We start from the raw sequence: 22,008 nt of genomic DNA, 5'->3' as shown, positions 1-22,008 counted from the left end.
TTGCCGAGACTTGAACCCGGTTCCCCAGATTTGAGATCAACCACCCTTGCCGTTAGGCCACATCCTCTCCCCAGAAATTCTCTATTGTGTCTAAGAAATGAGCGGCCAGTACTTTCTTCTGCCATTCCACTTTATACATATAATAGCAGGCTAATAGGTCGATGCGCCTGCTTTAGGCTAAAACGTATGTGTTATATTGGGCAGAAGGAGCTGCCACTTTCTCCAATATATCATTAGCAAAGGAATAAATAGAGCCTCTCTCTCTCTCTCTCTCTCTCTCTCTCTCTCTCTCTCTTCCTCTCCCTCTCCCTCTCCCTCTCCCCAGGAGCAAACTGTGTAAGGACATGTCCACCACTGGTGAAACCTGATCACTCATATATTGCTTCCACTTCACATAGAAGAGGAGCCGCTATAAATCCCACAATTCCTTGAAGAAGCTTGTCAAAGGGGGCTCATGAACACTGCGAATACAAACCTTTGGAAGAAAAGTGTTTTTGAGACGCAAGGACTTTAAAAATAAGCATTTACGTAAGGTAAGCACATTTCTAATTCGTTTTTCTCTGGAATGTGTGAGGAAAGTCTTTCCTAGTTGACATAACCCAGTTGCAAATGTCTGCTCCAATGTGTTCTTGCCAGATAAGATAAGAAGGCTAGGTGGGTGCAGTACGAGCACAGCATTATTTTACTTCAGTGTTGTAAAAAAATACAAGTCTTGACATGTACCCTCAGTGTGGGAAATAGAGATTAGAATGAAACAGGCTGAAATGCAGGAAACCGAGCTCCACAAACACAACAAAGGATGCCGCTCAAGGGAACAACGCCCACGGTGGGAATAAATGCACTTGGCAATAGTCTTTGCTTCAGATACCATTATTAGCTTGGACTCTTTTCAAAACAAATATAACCTGCACGGGACTCACAGCCAGTAGATCCTGTCAAACATGGGCTGCAAACATGCGATCCACGTCATTAAAAGTCTATTGTAATGTGGTAACAGGTTTGTGCATGCTTGTTCTAAAAAAGCGTCGCAGAAGTACTTGACACAACGTCAACTTCCGTCTAAGGCTATAACCTCTGTTAAGTTTGCTACATTTTTTAATCATTTTTTGTACTTTCCTCCCCGCCAAGGAGCAGCACTGCCGCCGCCCTCAGGTGTGATTTATGAGAGTTGGCACTCTCTCAATTCTGGCCCATCAGTGTTTATATGGGCTCAATTTCAGAAAAGCAATAACATGTCTCCCTGGACCCTGTGTAGCATGGGACCCAGGTTCAAGGTGGGCTGTTAAGGAGTGTAACTGGCAGAGAAAAGGATATGCCTTTACCATGGTGCTTTAGTGTCAATTGGACTATCGTGCACCGCGTCAGAGGTAGTGTAGGAGCATGTATTTACTGTGGGGGCACCCCAGAGGACCACGTGGATATTTCAGTGGAGGAATGTTCCAATTTGTGAAGAGCAGATATGCGTTTTTCACTTCCGATAGGGCATCCTCAATGCCTGATTCTTTGGCTTGTTGGGTCTTTCTGTGAGTCAAAAAGGTCTTGTTTACTTACCCCTGAGGCGCTTTTCTTCTGTGTGTTCTGTATGGTATAGTTGTGAATTGTATATTTTGTTTTTTGTAATGTATGATGTTCTATATTTTTTTGTAAATGAATGTGTTTTTGATTCATTGTATGTGCTTGATGTATTTATTTCTTTGTTGTTGGATATATAGCGTGTACCTCAATATTCTTTGGATATGGTTAATTTTGGGCTGTTCTTTTGTGTTTTATGAATATTTGTGCAAACTTTATATGATTATAGTTCTATGTGACATGGATGAATTGCTGTATTTTTTCTGTCTGACTACTTTTAAAGAAATTGATAACATATTTAATAATGACAAATAAATAAAAAATCAGTTGAGATGTTCTGTGGGTGAATTTGTCAATATGTTGGAGCTATTGCCCTATTCTTATTTATAGTTAGGGACATCTTCTGATGTTCTTTAATCTGTCTTTTTCCCTGGTTGGATGTTCTCTTAGAATTGGTTTTCTCAGGGTCCCTCTTTTGTTTATTTACTTGTCTACCACTGACAGACAGAACGTTTTTTCGCTAATAGAGGTGGGAGTCAATCAACAGCCAACTCAGAGCTGTAGAGGAAACTTGGTACTGAGAAAGGGGGGTCCCAGCAATAAACAATAAATCCAAAACGTTGAATACCAGTGAATAAAGAAAAACTTAATTAGCCTGCACTGTTATTTATTCACAATGTAGGCATACGTTAATCATCCTTAATTTGAAAACACAATCACAAAATGCATAGTGCCCCAGGGAGGGAGGGAGGTGATATAGTGCAAGGTAGTGTGGGTATAGGATAATGACAATAAAAAACAGCCAAATGGCCTCACTGTACTATGTATCGAAATCAGACATAGAAAAAGAAAAAGACCGTTGGTTCAGTACATCATTAGATAAAGTTCATACGCCACATATCACATTGAATGACTAAATGTTGGGGTGAAGCTGATAAACATAAAAGCTGTCGACGTTTCGACCCTCTAGTAATTGCAGGCGTTAGTTGTAACCTTGCTTCGGGGTCTTCTTCAGGACGGGGACGGGGCAGGCAACCATGGGTTGCTCGTCTCCAGGTTGGAAATTGGAATGGAGAATACCTTCATGAGAAGAATTACTTCAGGTCATAATATAATGATATAAGGCGGCCCTCTAGTAGGAGTTAAATGTGATGGGCACTCAAGTTTGTAGCAGAGTTAGCGTGGCGCGTAATCACAACATCGGGATTTGATTGTCGAAGGCAGACTGAATCTGTCTGTGCACCGACTTGCGTTTGGCAATGGCGGTCGGCTGTCCCTGCCTTAATTACCACAACACAGAGATTGATAAAGCACATCTCTGTCAATCATTGTTAGAAATGGGATCCCAGGCTGGCCAGGGCTCGCTCTCTAATAAAAGAGAGAGGGACCCCAGAACCAAAGGGATAGGGTTCCACAATTGACACAAGTCAAAATATAATTCCCTTTGGGGCGAATTACCGTAGAAAAACAAATTCTTACAAACATATACATATAAACTCACCAATATCAAATCAAAACAAGGAAGCAATGTAAAATATATTAAAAAAAGCAGTGAAAACACTATAGTAAAAGTAAATCTGCACAGTTTATTAGCATACACTATATTTTGTTAAAAATGGGAAACATATACAAGACGGAACACTATAAAAGATATAAATCCAACATTCCTATAAAAAAGGAGGTACAAGTGAAGGACTAAATTGCAACAAGAACTCAGAATTTTCCCTAATTTGTCTTTCTCGTATTACTCCTTCTGCATCGACGTGTTTCGGCGGTTGTTTAATGTTTAACCACCTTCATCAGGACAATTACAATAAATGTTTCCCAATGGTTCTGAAATTCAAACAAAACCAGTCTTAGTTACATTTAATTCTATCTTTGTTTTAAAAAAAAACATAATGTATACAGATTTCTACAACCCTGGGCACATACAATATCAATTACATTGCTTCCATATTACACTAGACAAACAATACATTCTATTACAACATATCAATAAGTACTATCTCATATATATAAAAACAACCAAATCATGGACAATGCATTCATTGATTTTGGTCACATAAGTCTATTCCTCGTCATCACAATATCTCATAAGATCTCTACACGTTGGTCATCTCTTTTTAAGTACCCTGCATAGTGCTCCAGTCACTAGACCTTCAACATTGAGTCCATAGCTATACACTTCTTTAAACAATATAGCCAAATTGCACCTTTTAGGTTTATTTTGGACAAGAGAGGCAGCTTCAAAAAGACTTTGGTACATCACCTACCTCAATTATTCTATGTCACTCAGTAAAAGATCAGGGGAACTCTGCCTACTTCTCAGTCTCAATAGATATTCGTCCAGCGAAATGTCTCTTCAAAGTTAAAATAGTGTTATCCTATATAAAGTAGATACACAACTTATTTTAGTATCAACAAACCCCGTTGTCTATGGGGGGGTGGTATTTCTTATCACACTGCAATATTTTCTAAAGGTATTCGGGTTCTATTGATACTAGCCCCATTAAATATCTATGATCACCTCATGGCATGGTGAGCGGTTATATCAGCCTAGGAGCAACAGGTATCAAAATATCTTTATTGCACCTGCGACTTCTAAGACTAACAAAACGGTGGCAAGAAATTAAAGTTTTCAATCGCCACAAGAATGCTCACCTCCTAGTGTGTCTTGATAGTGATTATAGGGCAGCAACACTTGTATTCAGCGTCGTTTAAAAGCTTCGTAACTGGCAACATGTGCTTATATAAATCTGTGGACATATAAAAAAACGCCTTTATGGACTGCTGAGGATGCATTGTCCAAACAGCTCTTCCTATTCCCTATTGTACTTACATCAATGTAGAGTGATAAAGCCACGCACGCGGTATCAGTGTGGTCGTTCACACACACTCTGTCAAAGCTTATATTTAAAAATCCACTGAAAGAAAGAAGAAGAGAATCCGTATCTTACTCCCTCACCTATACTTAAAAAATCGCTATTTTTACAGATACCAAAATCTTTTATAACGATTGCGAAATTGTGTAGCTTACTTGCTAATTGGCAATACCAGGATCAGGGAACCATAGGTGACATGTGACTTTACCAGCGTGCACTCCCTGGAAAACATATAAGCAAACACGACACGTTGTCAGTGACTAATTCAAAATTGATGGCATTTGCCAAAGCAAATCACTGCCAGTTCCTTACCTATCGGCGCTCAAGCAAAAGCGTCCCGCGTGCTGGCAGACGAAGCTGGAAACGGCAAACAACAACGCCGTTTTAACCGCCGGTTTAAATACCCGGTCTCTCCGAGTTGTTTTTCAGTAGTTCCTGTCACATGACCTAATAAGTAACAAGCACAAATGACGGACTTCAAAACAGCAAATTGAGGCAAAGCTAAAAATACTCACTGCCTCCCAAATGTCAACAAGACATCGTAAACTGCAAATCGATACTATAACTGCTTATCATTAGTTATTTTTTCACTTCTACATCGCGCTATATTTAAGAGCAATTTTTAATGAGCACAGAATGTATTTATAGATTTCAATCAACACAAAGTATTGTGCTGTATTCGTGCTGTATTCAAAAGCAGGTTGTATTCGACACGGGCGGAAATGACAGGTTACATTGACCAACATTCCTAGACTTGTTTATCATTAGCCGCTTATCATAAGCTGCTTGTCATTTGTGTGTCGGGCTATAATCAAAATACACTATTCAATCAACACAAAATATATTTTTAAGTGAGAATAGTTAGCACTTATAGGGATATAGTGATGTGTTCAAAGCGGTTTTTATTTAACATAGGTGTTTGTAAATAAGGTTGCCAAACACTCCCAAGATAATTACGACTTATTTTAGGGAATATAAGACCTATTAAGAAAAGGATTATTCATCATTTCATATTCAGGCTTTTATGAAAATAAATCCTACTCCTGACTGCTTTTGATTTCCTATGTTTAGTTAAGACATACTATCAATCAGTATCAGAGACGTCGATCCGGTATACATAATCCCTATCAGGCTCTCCCAGCTCAAAACATGAATTGGGAAAGGACGGAGGGACGGTATTATAAACTAACAGCTCTTAAAATCTATAAGATGAGTCAAATCTAAAGGACCTAGTTAGACCGCTCCAATAATACGGTCCCATTCTTCTCTCGAGTTAAGTCCCCTTCTTACCGTATCGAGATAGGAGATATACCATTGCTCTCTCTCTTTTCTTCTAGAGACAATATTGCCACCTCTCTTGCCTATTTTGATTTTCTCCAAAATAAACCAATTGAAATCAGATTCCCTATGTCCTTTCTCTAGGAAATGGGCAACAATTGGAGCTTTGATCTTTTTTGTCTTAATGGCCGATCTGTGTTCCTGAAACCTTGTGCGTGCCTCCCTCCCTGTCTCTCCAACGTGGCAGAGGCCGCACGGACACCTGAGGATATAGATAACATTCTTGCTCTTACAGTTATTGTGGGTGTTACATTTAACTGTCATGGTGTTACAAACGATTTCTGACCCTACAATACATTGAGCACAGATATTACACATACCGCACCTAGTTGTTCCAACCACCTTCGTATCATCTGTTGTTCTTTGATTTTTCAACAACTCATCTTTGTATGTGTGTACCAATAGATCGCGCAGGTTTTTATTCTTTTTAAATGCGAACAACGGTTTCTCTAGGGCTGATTCCTCCTCATGATTTAAAATGTGCCAATGCTTGTTCACCACATTTTTTATCTGGTTACTTATGTGGGAAAACTTACTAACAAACACGACTTTGTTTAGAGGGCCCTTTTCTTTCTTTACATTCTGAATTAATGCCTCGCGGTCATAAAACCTCGCTCTCTTCATTGAATGCGACAGAAGTTTTTTCGGATATCCCCTCTCTTTAAATTTTGTTTTGAGGACCTCAGCATGTTTGTAGTAATCGGTAATATCAGAACAATTTCTCCGGAGATGGAGAAATTGGCTGAAGGGGATACTTTCCCTTTGTGATTTAGGGTGAAAACTAGAAAAGTGCAATAGTGTGTTTTTGCCATTGGTTTCGTGAACAGCTCGACAGCCAGGGCTCCATTGCAGTTTTTGATGGATATATCCAGGAAATCGACTTTTGTTGTACTATATGTATATATGTATATTGCGCCAAAGTCAGTCAGAGACCACCACTCCTAAGTCAGGGCAAGGGAGTTACACACCAAGATAACCCCTGCTCACCCTCTAGGCAACGTGGCGCGAGCAGCAAGGCTAAACTTGGAGGCTATGTAGGTTAATTGTTTGCGCGCGCACCCAGTAACAACACCCAAGGCCCACCACAAAGGAAACTCCACACAAGGTTATGTATAAAAATAGCCTTTGTATTATACCAAAACACATTAGATGAAACACATACTTTACAATGTGCCAACAGGCACGGGCAGAATTTACAAGGGGTATGTACAAGACAGGGCCACATGGACCACTGTCAGGAATCAGCACTTTTAGAACTTAGAATACAATACTTGTAGGCCTAGAACTTAGAACATAGAGCCTAACGGACAGTACCTCCCGTCCTGGTTGCGGGACAATGCGAGTGACCTCTTTAGTAAACTTGAGCAGGCGGCGGACTAGCTACAAGCGTTTCTCTGGGACGACCAATGTGTGCGGCTCAGAACAGGAGGGGAAGGCAGGATGCGGGCGACCCAGCAAAGCGGCGCGGCTCAGGGGAGAGGGGCGCTGCTCGAGGCTTGGACGGGCTGCCGTGCACGAGCTGCCGAGAGGAATGAGCGAGGCACACTTCAGCGAGGCTCCAGGAGCCCAAGAGAGATCAGAAAAGTCCCAGCAATTTGTCAGAGAAGGCACAAATAGAGTCGACAGGTCCTGGGACTCTGGTCAGGGGGAGAGCTCAGTATCAAGCCCTTGGAGATAGTTAAACACCAAATAATCATGTAACACACAACCAGTAACTACTGGTACCAGGTAAGCACCACCTATGCAACCCTAACCACCTTCGGAGAATATTACACAGGGAACCTGGGCTTCGCTAGCAACACCTGTACTAGCAAGAGAACAACCACCTAAGTATCACAATACATTTAGCGGTGTAAGGAACAAGGCATATGATGCATCAACAACACATTCAGAGATGCAGGACACAGGGTGCGCAAAACATACAACACGCAGTACATTTCCTGACACCCAAAAGCAATAGGACATAGAGCATAACAGCATCTAAATCATAATAGCACATGATTTACATCAAAGTCCAGGGTCCAGGTTGCGCCACTGGGCCAAAACCTAAACGTAGCAACTGCCCACAAAGTGCTGGGCAGCTGTAGAAGATGATGAGGGGCATCGTGGGAGCCTCTCTAGGCTCAAGAACAAATATGCCAAATGGGAGAGCCTCTCTGGCTCGAGAACAAAGGTACTGGGGCTGAGCCTCTCAGGGCTCGAGAAACAAATATGGCCCCTTGAGCCTCGTGGGCTCTTTGAACAAGGATATGCCGCCTGAGCCTCTCAAGCTCTAACTAAAGAAATGCCCCTCTCGTTGGAGTCCCTCGCGGGGGACTCAGGAACAGAGACCGATGCTCCAGGAGCTCAGCCGGCTCTACACACTGGAGGGGAAGGGCGGGCACCGGCAATGTGCCCCGAAGCCCTCCTCCCCGATTCAGCCCTTCGGTCCCCACTCACCGGCTTCTTAGATGCTGGGGCGGCTCTCCATTGGGCAACGCGGGGCTCCCTACGATACCGGAGCCCCGCCTGTGCTTGCAGCAGCTCCTCTCACACCGCGGTCCCCAGGGCGGGACTTCCGGTCCTTCCCCGGGGGCCGCACTAGGATTGGACGGCCGGACCCGCACATCCGGGTCGCCGCGGGCAGCGCGGCGGCCCGTTTCAGACACTCAGAGGTTGGAGGATAATTTACCGAGGGGTGGGCTCCCTCGAGTGAAATGATAACGGGGATGAGCTCCCAATCTCAGGGCAATGCCGGGTGGGCACCGGCTGTGGATCGCAAAAATTGGCAAAATAGCAGAGTGGGCTCCCGCGCCGATCCTCACGCAAAATGCGTGCAAAGAAATGCTGGATGGGCACCGGCTTGACAAACAAAGCGCTCTCAGCGCGCTGTAGCAGAAAGGAAGTGCTCCCAACCCCTACTAGGCAATCCAGCGCTCCCTGGCGCTAGAAGGGCAAGACACAGCGCTCCACAGCGCTAGAGCAAAGTACAAGCGCTCCCAGGTGCCTGGGGCACACAAGTCCAGCCAAAGTCCAAGTACAGCGCTAGAGGTCAAGGGAAAGCGCTCCCAAGCGCTAAGTACACAGGAAACAGCAAGGTCCTCAAGGAGTCCAGGACCTCAGCAGTCCAGGGGCTGGGCAGGGCCCAGGGAGGCAAGCCTTCCCCCGGGCCCCAGCAGCAGCATGCCCCTGGTCAGATTCAAGTTGGGAACAAGAACATTTTCATGGGGTCACAGCCCCTCTTTTATACACCTTTTCCCTTTGTCTTCAGGTGCAGGGTGGGGGGAGAACCAGTTGCAGCTGGTTTTGGAGCACCCTTGATGGCTCAACCACCCCTTTCATTCACCTGGCAGGCTAGGGTCATCAGTCGCACCACAGGGGGTGGAGCCAGCATTTTGTGGGGGAAACCCAGCCTCATTCAGGACACAGGTGCAGCCTCTCCCTCACATCAGCATGCTAATCTCTCCATTCACCACCGGGGCAGACCCACACAGACTCCTGGAGCCTGGCATCCCAGCCAGCTCCAGCCAATCACACGCCAGCACTCTCACAGCACACGTACAGTCATGTCTAAATTGGCACTTCCGCACAAGACACAATCATGCCACATACATCATTGCGAAGCATTCAATCACACGAGTTTGCACATACCAAACTCGAGCATGCACACCTCACACATCAGGAACTACCAGGGACACAGACATTCCCCATGCATTCCTATGGGAGGGCAGGCCAATCTCACACATGCACTCAGGGAGCACACGCACTTTACACTGCACCACAGTGTCAAAGTGTGCAAAGACGAGAAATCACTATAATTATTTATTAACACTAGGCAAAAAGTTCAGGGGTGAACCTGCCAGAACGGCCAAGTCCAACAATCATCAATTATTTGAAAGTAGATGTCACTATGTGGCAATACAATATATGAGATGTACAAAGAGTAATGACAAATTGAAGTCATACAACATGTTCTGTCTTGTGTAAATTATGCTGGTCATAATTGTATGATTGTGTTTTATGTGATTTTATCTATGCTCTTGGATTGTGGTAATTAAGAATTGCACATATTTTTAATGATTTTATGTTTAACATGTATTTTCAATAAATTTTCAATAAATTTCTAAGGTATACATTTATTTATGTTGTTACATTATATTGTTGTATGTTGGTTGTATATATACACATCTCGGTCCAGGGAAACCTTGTCATTGTCAAAGTGGCCCACTCATCAAAGAATGTAAACATATTTTCAAAACACCTCATACAACACCATTAACATAATTTAACAACCAATATATCAGACACACTATTTAATAATATATAGACTATGATAGTGTTAATTAACTATTAATTGAGCTAAAATCTTCAATTTCACTGATACTCTAATGTGAACCTCTGCACTAGTGATACTCCCCCTGCTAAGATGAACCCTTTTAAAACTAGGCTCCTATTGTACTTGTATACATCAGGAAAGGGGGGGGGCTGGTGTGTTATTTCAAAATACAGTCCTAGGTGTTCTTATTGCTTTATTACTCTATTGGTCAAGTCTCTAATGTGAGGTGATTGGAGTGTATATCCATTTATGATCACGCTCACCAGTTTTTTCTGTTCCTTGATGGTGTGCATGCACATTTTCCCTTTGTTCTCATCAGTTCTTTGCCCTCTGTATTTATCATTACATTTTGAGCTGCTTATATACATTTTCAGCCACATTGCCATTGAAAACAAACGTTCTCTCTTCCTTCAAAGCAATCTTTAATTTAGCTGGATATTGTACTATTTTATTTTTTTATTTATACATTTTTATTGAAGTCCCAAAAATTGCAGTACAATAAATATATTAAGAACAAAAAACATCCATATTAAAAAGGATTACCTTAATGCAAAACATTACATTTCCAAAAGTTGCGAACTAATACATAGATTACCTAAAGCACTAAAACATCAGGGAGAGATGCATCCAAAACAATAACCCCTCCTAAACTTTAATCAAAATATGTGGCCCAAATATTTTCAAACTTTCTTGGACCCCCCACCCGAAGTGCGTTCACTTCTTCTGACCGCTTTCATTTGAAGAACCGGGTTTTAGAACCCAGCGGCGCCAGAGGCACGCCCAAAGTCTTCGGGTTCACCTGTCTTAGAATACAGAGACACAGGATACTTCTCGGTGACGTCAAAGATCAAATTTATTGGCTGCAACCAGGAACAGAAGTCTACGAAGTACAACACAAGTAGGTTCGTCAGAGAGTGCTCAGTTTTCGAGACATCGTATTTTATGCTAAAAATCACATTCCGAACAAACACCCACTATTTACAAACTGTCCAATCATAGGTAACATTGCAAAAGGTATCGCATAACGACAAACTCACTTTTCAGTTGTCCAGCCCACCATCAATTACACGGGAAAGCCCAACATTCTTTCTCGAACAGGCCGGACAAACCCATAATAAAGGACCACAACCCATACCATAAAGGAAGGAACAGAAACAGATGAGAAATAGGATTAGGGGTGTGTATGTGCATACCAAACTTTACAATCTCCTGTGCTCTGATCCCTAATCTCGATCAGCTACCGGGCAAGGAACTGGCTTAGCAAGGTCAGCTTCAGGCAACGTGGTCAGTTCACTCGGGTCATTCAGAAGTAAGCTTACGTGCACTAAAGACTCGTTCGGCCGCAGTCATCGGCCTATGTGAGGGCAACCACAAAATGGCTGCCATGCACAAAATGCAACCCAAGGGTTCAGAATGAAATCCCTAAATACGTAGTGAATCCATCTGTCTAACATTGCGAAAACACTCGTACTTGCCGCACCCACTAGTTACGGTTCGCTACTATCAAATTCGTAACAAAACCATGACCTTTATGAAATGGGTTCAGAATTCACGGAACCTCAGACCCTCCTTTTGCCCTTACATAGGCAATAACCTAAACTCACGTAAATCTGAATCCAGGTCTATATTCATCAGATCATCAAGATGTTGCTGGAGCATAATCCTATTACTTAGTACCTCTCTCGGGACAGGTCTCCTTGCACACGTAGTAGCACAAATGCCACATATAGAAGGAGCACACTGTACACAAAGACAGAACAGGAAAAGAATCGCTAAAGCCATCCCAATGATCATCAGAATCTTCCATTCCCAGGTGGATAACAATCCCCCAAACCATCCCATCAACGACCAATCTCCTTCGTCCATATGTACAGACTCTGAGATCTTATGTAGCTTGGAAATGGCCTGGTACACTGTAGGAGCATTGTCTGGAATGAAAACGCAGCTGCTCGAGTGAATCACTTTACATACTCCTCCTCTATCTGCAAGTATGACGTCTAATGCAACACGATTCTGCAACGTCATAAGACGATCCGAATGGAGCTCAGCAGTCAAATTACTAAGAGCACCGGCAGTCTCAACTAAGGTGGACTCAACCACTCTCGTCAATTGCCGTATGTTCCTGCTATTAACCATAAGTCCCCAAAACGGCAGGAAACCCTTAAGAAAATCTCCCAATTCTTGTCCTTCAGTATCTTCCTTACTGAAGACACCTCGAACTACTCGAGTTCTATGGTAATCTGCTGCTGCAGTATACGTAGGGGGCAATAGATCCGAAACATAACATGTTCCCGAAAAATCAGGGGGCAACCATGTGTATGCTCTATCCTAGCAATTAAAATACGTACCCTTAGCTGCTAAAAATGGTGGGGAAGTCAGGGACGCAAAAACATACGTCTCAGTGCAAACGCTCTTCCCTAACTGAGCACTCGGATTCTTGCCATTATCTTGCAAACAAAAATGACCACGATGGGGTACGATCCAAATCGGAGATGACCTTTTCCTTCGCTGCTCTTCACTCAGACTAATACCATATCCAGTCACGTTCCATCCAATATAAGCTAGTGTCTCATCTCTAGGAATAGTGTCATAGGAATCAATTCCTCTAATCATATCCACTATTCCCTTCACTAGAGCACTATTACTCGGACTATCTTTCATAGAACGCAGGGGGTAAACTTCATGGGCATAAATAAACATCGTCCTATATGCCCATACAGATCCATTATAGCTGAATGGCAAAACCAGTTAAGGAATACCCTTATCCGTAGTATGAGGCATAAGACCACACACCCAGCAATTAGTGGTGTTCACTACTAACTGATGCTGATGCAGAAGTTGCACAAAGGAATTAACAAATTCCAATCTTCTGATAGATTCATGTTCAGGTAAAGGATGAAAAGAATGCGAAGAAATAGTAGTAGGAAAAGACATAGGTTGTGTGGTGGGTGCAAAAGTTACTTGGAAAGAAAGAACAAGATATCCCACCAAAAACATCGTCATGCTAAGTGACATTACAAGACACGTTATCAAAAAACATTTGCTACTCATTCGTTTACGCAGTCTCGTCTTAAAGTTCATTTCTACAACAGCTCTCTCGATCTCAAAAAACTCCATCCTCTAACCGTGCTGTTCGCAGCAGGTAGTTATCTTCGGCTCAGGTGTACGTCTGTAAGTCCAGGGAATGCCCTAGAACAAACCAGAACCGTCAACCTTGTGTCTACACGGCTGTACACTCCAAGTCTTTATACCGCAACCCTACAGCTGAACCCGGATGGCGGTTCGAAAAAGAAAAATAGGTCAAAACAGCTTTTCGGATGAGAGAGCGTAGTTTCAAAAATAGAAAGAAATACATTTTTTATTAGTCCATCGACTCTCGGTCGTAGATTATAGCGGCCTTTGCCAGGCAATGTCTGATTTCGAAACAACAACTCAGGCTCAGTAGTGTCCAATCGTGCAGATGGAGACACAGCTTCTTGCAAAATGTCATCGTCCTCACGCTCAGAACTTGTCTCAACCAAACGTGCGTCACTGAATGGGACAAAATGTGGCACAGTCTCAGCCTCTGAATCACCAACACCTTCCTGTACCCACTGGTCGTACGGCAGAGGTAAAGCTACCCTCTTACAATGTACGCCATGGATCCAGTTCTTTTTGCCGTGAACTCTCACTGCGGTACGCGTCAATAGAAGAAACTGGAAGGGTCCAGTCCAGCGGGGCTGATCGTTCATCGTCCGCTGAAAGTTGCGCACCAACACCCAGGAACTAGGGTTAATAGCGTGTCCTGGATCTTCAGATGCTTGTGGAAGTGTATCGTAAACCTGTTGGTGTAAGACACGCAATTTAGCCGCCAAATCATATAAATAGTCAATCAGCACAGGATGTTCAATCTCGCTAAACTTTGTCGGCCTCGGTACTCCCCATATGTTCGCCGGGCGACCAAATACGATCTCATAGGAGCTAAGACCAATTCGAGAATGTACTGTAGTTCTTGTTGACAAAAGTGCCAACGGCAAGGCATTGGGCCATTGGAGACCAGAGCTCGCCTGAATCTTGGCTAATTTCAGCTTCAGAGTGCCATTATAACATTCGACTAAACCAGCTGATTGGGGGCGATTTGCAGCATGGAATTTCTGCCTAATGCCCAAACCTTCACACACTCTCTTCATGACTCGACTCACAAATTCACTTCCGTTATCACTCCAAACCATCCTTGGCAACCCAAATCTAGGGAAAAATTCCTTGAGTAGGGCTTTGGCTGTGGACAAGGCAGTATTATCTTTCAGGGGATATGCCTCTACCCATCTCGGAAAGGTACAAACAACTACAAGGACGTACTTTAAATTATTACACCTCTCCATGTGTATAAAATCCAATTGCAGCACCTCGAACAGATACGTTGGAGGCGCAAAGTGACCAGCTGGAGTTGGAGTTCCCTTGCCAGGATTATACATCAGACAAACCATACAATTCTTGGCCAGATTCTCCGCACACTTAGGAATTCCAGCATTCTGCCATACTGGAGCTAACAACTTACAAATCCCTTTCGCACTAATATGAGCCATTCCATGCGCCATCGTAACCACTACAAGCACATACGCATCAGGTAACAACCATCGTTGGTGTTCCGACAACTCAATCCAACAACCAGTCGAATCCAATTTTCCCGTACTCTCTCTCCATACACTCAATTCTTTCTGCGTAGCTTCAGCCTGAATTGACTTCACACTCTCTATCATATCCTCACACATCCCTCTATCAAGAACCCATCTTGCTGGACCCACAACATACATTCGACTCTCCACATCTTTCGCCGCTTCTTTCGCAACTTCATCTGCAAACGCATTACCACGACCAGCGTCATCGGTAACCTTCTTATGTGCACTGCATTTCACGATCGCAACTTGCATCGGCAACATAAGTGACTCAAGAAGCTCATTCACCAACTGACCATGCTGATTTTTCGTACCATGAGAAGTAAGGAATCCACGCTCTTTCCACATACGCCCGAAGCTATGAGCAACACCAAACGCATACTGGCTATCGGTATACACAGTCACTCTCTTTCCTTTCGACAACACACACGATCTCGTTAGTGAAATCAACTGTGCTGCTTGAGCTGAATTTTGTGGGATACGTGCAGCTTCAACAATCGTATGCAAAGTCGTAACTGCATATGCTGCAGTCTTATCACCATTCGGAAGCTTAAATCATGAACCATCTACCCATAAGGTACCATCAGACTTCACAAGAGGAGTGTCTTTCAAATCAATTCTACCCTTCATTTCTTCCTTTGTCCTAAGAAAGCAATCATGCTGTTCCTGAACATCCGTCTCTACAGAAATCGGCAACAACGTAGCTGGATTCAACGTGTTGCATCGCTTTATATTCACATGAGTCGCCAAAAGTGTCAACTCATAACCTGACAATCGAGCACTAGTCAAGTGCTGTGTTTTAGTCCTGTTTAATAAAGTATCCACTGCATGTGGAACCATCAAAACCAATGTATTATCCATTACCAAACCAGCAGACTGTCAAATAGAAACAGCCGCTGCCGCTGTAGCTCTCAAACAACTCGGCAACGCTCTGGCTACCGGATCCAAAGTCGACGAGAAATACGCACATGGACGCTGTTTATCGCCAAATTGCTGAGTCAGGACTGACAATGCACATCCTTATTTCTCGTGAACATAGAGTGTAAAAGGCTTACTGTAGTCGGGAGTACCCAACACAGGAGCCGAACACAAAGCATCACGCAATTCAGAAAAACTCTTCTGACATTCGTCAGACCAAGGAAGAGGATTCGGAGTATCCTTAAGAGTAAGTGCTAACAGAGATTTCGCAAGTAGCGAAAAATTTGGAATCTATTGCCTACAGTACGAAGTAATACCCAAGAAAGCACGCACTTCTCTCTGTGTGGTTGGCACATTTATTTTTGCAATCGCTTGAATTCGTTCTGGGGTCAACCTTCTTCCCTCCTTCGATAAGAGATGACCTAAGTAGGTCACTTCTTGTCGACAATACTGCAACTTCGAAGGTGACACTTTATGATGAAGGTCAGACAAATGTCGCAACAAAGAAAGAGTAGCTTCTTTACAAGTCTCCTCATCATCAGCAGCAACTAACAGATCATCCACATACTGAATAAGAGCAGCACCATCAGGTAATTCAATCGTATCAAGCTGTGTTTTCAAAGCCTGACTATAGATGGATGGACTCTCACAATAGCCTTGAGGAGCGCGCTTGAACCAGAAGCTTCGGCCTCCTAAAGAGAAGCCAAAAATATCTCTACTCTCCTCGGCAATCGGGATGCTGAAGAAAGCATTCTTTAGATCAATCACCGAAAACCAGGCAGCTGAAGCAGGAATCATAGTCAACAAAGCAGTAATATTCGGAACAGCAGGAAACTGCGGTACAACTGCTTTCTCAACATCAGAACCCACTATCGTCCCTTTCGCAAACTCGGACTGTATATTAAACAACTCTGATGGCATCTGACCCAACTCACTATCTTCCCATTCCTCACGGAGGAAAGTACACATGATATCGAAGACATATCTCTGCTTCGGTGCTTCCCATTGTCGGAAGACATCCATAACCGACTCTAAATCATATCTCGAAGAATTAGTGACCCATTTACGAGCCAAATGGTCCAACACTGCCCGCTCTTCGGGACCAGGAAACTGGCTACGCAATTGTTTACGCTCCGAAGCAGGGGTCACAGTCAATGACCCAAAGAAAGGAGACAAAAGACCAGTAACAGTACTAGTCATTCTCTGTCGAACAGAAGGAGAAGTTGTCAGAAGGACAGGAGACAAAGCAGACTGAGATTAAACAAACGTAGGAGTAGTAACAGAAGAAGTAGCAAGTACAGGAGAAAAAGTCGTAGGAATTGGCGGCGGAACTGATAGCAAAGTTGGCGGCCCTAGAGAAGGCTGCGCCAGAGGAGGAGGAACCAGCTGAAGAGGAGCTGGCAGCTGAGCAACAACAGGAGGCTGAACAGCTGGAAGTTGCGGAGGTGCAGTAGCACTCTGCACATAAGGGGGTGGCAAACTCAACAAATGTGACATCAAAGGATCCTTTTCAGGGTCCTTCGTTGCACCTTGTGGAAGAGGTGACAAAGCTGGATAGCATTTATCAATGGCCATTTTATGTTGCCTATGCAACTCTTCACTCGCTTGATCTTCTTCATTATCTTTAAACTGCCTAGCAGCTTGCATTATCGATATACCCTTTTCTCTTTTATCTCTTTTAGCTTGTTTAATTGCTCTCTGTTTGGCTTCCTTACGCCAAAGGCGGAAAGAGTCAAACATCGCCGGCCGGGCTTTCTTCTTAAATAGTTTAACTTCCAAATGATCTAAAATCTCTGTGTCATAACTACCATGTTGGGGCCATTTTAAAACTCAGTCTTTCCTAGTGTATCGGACCCATACTTCATTAAACGTAATGGGGACAACGCCATGTTTAGAATAGAGCTCATAAGTCGGAGTTCCAACCGGAGGTATCGGACAAGAGTCCTCCAATCGGGAATCCATGTTACAACTACAACAAAACAAATTCCTAATTTTGCTAAGACCAGGCATCTTCGCTCACTAATCTATCTTCAAACTTCAAGGGATTACCAAACACGATAGTCTCGCAAATATACGAGTCCCTCGGCTTTGGCACTTGCAAGTTCCAAATCAAAGATCCCCAAGGAAACCCAAAACTAAGGACTGGGAGCGACTCACTTATACTTAACTGAAGTATCAATCACGTCACCAGAAGACCCCTCTATCGTCTCGCTCTACAAATCGTCACGAAGGGTCCAAGACAGGGCGACAGTCAGGGCAGCAGTCCTTCGTAGCCGTCGGAAAGCGGGAAGCCTCCCAGCAAAAACCTTCAGTCCACGTTCGACATGCAGGGGTCGATGAAGTGGGGGCCCTCTTCCAGAATCTCCTCACGAAGCTCCTCACGATCTTCAGGCTTGGACCGGTACCACTGAAGTCGCCCCACGTGGGGCGCCAACTGAAAAACCGGGTTTTAGAACCCAGCGGCGCCAGGGGCACGCCCAAAGTCTTCGGGTTAATCTGTCTTAGAATACCGAGACACGGGATACTTCTCGGTGATGTCAAAGATCGAATTTATTGGCTGCAACCAGGAACAGAAGTCTATGAAGTACGACACAAGTAGGTTCGTCAGAGACTGCTCGATTTTCGTATTGCGAGACATCGTCTTTTATTCTAAAAATCACATTCTGAACAAACACCCACTATTTACAAACTGTCCAATCATAGGTAACATTGCAAAAGGTATCGCATAACGACAACCCCACTTTTCAGTTGTCCAGCCCACCATCAATTACACGGGAAAGCCCAACATTCTTTCTCGAACAGGCCGGACAAACCCATAATAAAGGACCACAACCCATACCATAAATAGGCCATAAAAGGAAGGAATGGAAACAGATGAGAAATAGGATAAGGGGTGTGTATGTACATACCAAACTTTACAATCTCCTGTGCTCTGATTCTTAATCTCGATCAGCTACCGGGCAAGGAACTGGCTTAGCAAGGTCAGCTTCAGGCAATGGGGTCAGTTCACTCGGGTCATTCAGAAGTCAGCTAACGTGTACGTGTACTAAAGACTCGTTCGGCCGCAGTCATCAGCCTATGTGAGGGCAACCACAAAATGGCTGCCATGCACAAAATGGAACCCAAGGGTTCAGTACTAAATCCCTAAATACGTAGTGAATCCATCGGTCTAACATGGTGAAAACACTCGTACTTGCCGCACTCACTAGTTACGGTTCGCTACTATCAAATTCATAACAAAACCATGACCTTTATGAAACCGGTTCACAATTCACGGAACCTCACATTTTATGGGCCCACTCCAGGACAGAGGGAATCAAATCTGCACACCACCTTTGTAATAAAAGTGATCTAGCTACTGCCATTGCAATGTATAAAAATTTCAACAATTGGTCACAAAAAAAGAGATCTGGGTCAAAACCGAAGATAATTAACAAATCCTTCACTACTAATTGAATACAGCATTCAGATTCCAAGTAGCAAAAGATGTCCTCCCAGAACTTCTAAATCTTAGGGCATTGCAGCATAATATGCGACCAATTGGCTAAAGGATGAATGTTACAGCGAAAGCAGTGCGCTGAGTGATTGGCATAGATTTTTGAAAGAGAAAGAGGGGTTTGGTAAAGTTTCTATTTACTGAAAAACAACATCCTTCGCCAATTCGCCCCTCTTAGTGTACTAAAATTCAGTTTATTAATAGCCGACCATAAATTAACCGAAATTTCAACATCTTCATGGTCCTTCCATTTTTTAATTGCCTTCTGTCCAAGATCCATACCCCTGACTGAAGCTAGATGCTTTCTCCATGCCCCGGGATTACTAACAGATGTATCCCCTAAGAGTTTGGTAACCAGCTGATATTGTTCACCAATTTGAGAAACATCTAGTTCGACAAGAAACTTATGGAAGATGTTATATGACCCTAAGAGAATAAAATCATTAACGATCAATTGTGACATTTCTGTCATAGTCAACCATCTTCCATTCCTCAGAAAATCTGAAACCTTACGGAATCCTCCTGAGGCCCATTTTGAGATTTGTTCTGAAGATTGCGTAATACCTGCTAATGGTAAAATGCTAGATAGTAAGGTGGCTGAATTGATTACAGGGATGGAATATCTTTTATAAAGTGCCTGTCGCTTTTAAAAAAACAACGGAGACACTTACAGCAGACCAGTTATGGGGATTTGAAGATTAACAGAGGGGAGGGGATCTGACTTTCTTTGCATATAAGATCCACAAAGCTATTCATAAAAAGATTTGACTGTAATTCAGATTTAAATCTAGATAAATATTGTGCAAAATAAGCATAGTAATAATCCCTTAGATTCGGAGGAGCTAAGCCTCCTTGTTCCACTTCTTCATATAAAGTGCTAAGTGTAATACGTGATGACTTTTTTGCCCAAAGAAAGGTAGTACACATTGACTCTACTTGTGTAAAAAAGGAGCCTGATAAAATACATGGGGTAGTTGAAAACAAAAAATTAAACAAAGGAAGAACAGACATTTTTATCAGGGCCACCCGGCCCAAGATCGATAATGGGAGAGAGTTCCAGCGTAAAAACAAGGCTTGAATTTTGCGAAGGAGCAGAGCAAAATTTAGGTGGTATAGATCACTAACTCTTTCAGAGAAATATACACCCAGATATCTCTTAGGTTTGGTGTTGACAAAAGGAACGATATCAGGGTGCAGATCCCAGCTTGCTCCGCCACATTGTAAGATTTCAGTTTTCCTTTTATTAATGCGGTACCCACCTAAAGCCTCAAAATCTTCAAAAAGCTGCAAAATTTTATCCTGGACCTCTAGCTCTGGCTTAATAATAAGCATAATGTCATCGGCGTATAGTTTCAGCTTCGCCATAGATAGAATTGAGGGACGGATATCAGCACAGTTTCTTATTGCTATCGCCAACGGTTTAATAAAAAAAGCGAATAGAACCGGCGATAAGGGGCACCCTTGCCTAGTGCCTCATTTTACTTTACCCTCTCGATCACTGACGTATTGATAATAACATTAGCTTCAGCATTATTATATAGATTATGAATCAAAGTCGTAATCTTGAGGGGGATGCCAAAATGACCTAAATCCCAAACAACGTCTCCCACACAACAAGGTCAAAAGCCTTCTCGGCATCTAATAAAAAGACTAACGCGGGTATCCTCTGTGTATCAAAATAGTCCAGTGCCTCAGTTAAGTAATGTGTATTGGTGGCTAGCTGCCGACCTGCAATAAAACCATTCTGATCCGAATGGATCAATTGCGCCGCATATCGATTAAACCGAAGTGATAACATTTTGGTGACAATTTTATAATCTGAGTTTAATAACTTTATTGGCAATATGAATTTGGATTCTCGATGTTCTTATCTTTTTTCAAAAAGCTAACTATGTTACCTTGTCTAAAGGTCTCTGGTATTTCCACCCCCTCCAACAGAGAATTTACTAGTCGAAGGAAAAATTCTGCAACTGAGTAAAAAAAAAACGTACAAAATTCAGGTGGATACCCATCTGGACCGCAGGCCTTGCCATTCGGTAGATTCTTAATGACCCCCTCCAACTCTTCCATAGTAAAGGAGCTTGCCAGAGATGATTTTTCTGGTCTCGAGAGGGTCGGTAATCCATTATTTTGCTAAAAACTTTCTAACAAAGTCCTATCCACCGTCTGTTGTTGGCCATAAATGGATTCATACTGTAGCATTATTTACCCAACTTTGACTGGATCATCTGTACGCAAGGTGGTTAGGGGGCATTTTAACGCATTGATTTGATTCATGGCGGCTTGCTCCCTGGCCTGCCAAGCTAAAAATCTACTGGTAAAATTACTTTCCTCATATGTTTTTTGGCGGAATTGTTGGAAGGAGGCTTCACTCTGAGTGTAATAATTAGAACTGAGCTCCCAATTAGCCTGACCGAGCTGGCGCTGGTTAAACACCGAGTGGTTTTTAAGAAATGCAGAATAAGACACTTGGGCCTTCTGTTCCAAGATTCTCTTGTCTTCCCTAGCTTTTTTAACATTTTCGGCATCTTTACCGATAATTAACCCCCAGGATAAAGGCCTTAAGTGTATCCCTCACCACGCTCAAAGGTGCAGACTCACTATTTCATAATAAAAATTCTTTAATCTCAATCCCAATAAAACCTACCTAATCCTCTTCATTAAGATAATGTCTGTTCAACGACCAACGTTTAGGGGACCTAACACAATTTCCTAGCTGCGCCTCAAGCACCAGCATAGCATGATCAGAGAATCCGTTATGTAGAAATCTCTGCTGGCTAAAATACAACCTCCGGAAAAAAACAGAAAAAATCAATCGGGGAAGAGGTATGA

At 43.1% G+C, this 22,008-nt stretch overlaps 1 protein-coding gene across 1 annotated transcript in view; it reads left to right on the top strand.

The window, feature by feature from the left end:
* Positions 1-397: 397 nt before the first annotated feature.
* Positions 398-22,008, top strand: part of LOC147674128 (dipeptidase 2-like) — a 365,658-nt gene continuing 344,047 nt past the window's right edge. Inside the window, exon 1 of the mRNA XM_086945196.1 lies at positions 398-533. The gene's annotated coding sequence lies outside the window, so the exon portion shown is untranslated. The remainder of the gene's footprint in view (positions 534-22,008) is intronic.

The sequence above is a fragment of the Lissotriton vulgaris genome, chromosome 12 (genome assembly GCF_964263255.1).
Source record: "Lissotriton vulgaris chromosome 12, aLisVul1.2, whole genome shotgun sequence".
In the NCBI taxonomy this organism is placed as follows: Eukaryota; Metazoa; Chordata; class Amphibia; order Caudata; family Salamandridae; genus Lissotriton; species Lissotriton vulgaris.
This window is presented reverse-complemented; position numbering and strand designations above follow the sequence as displayed.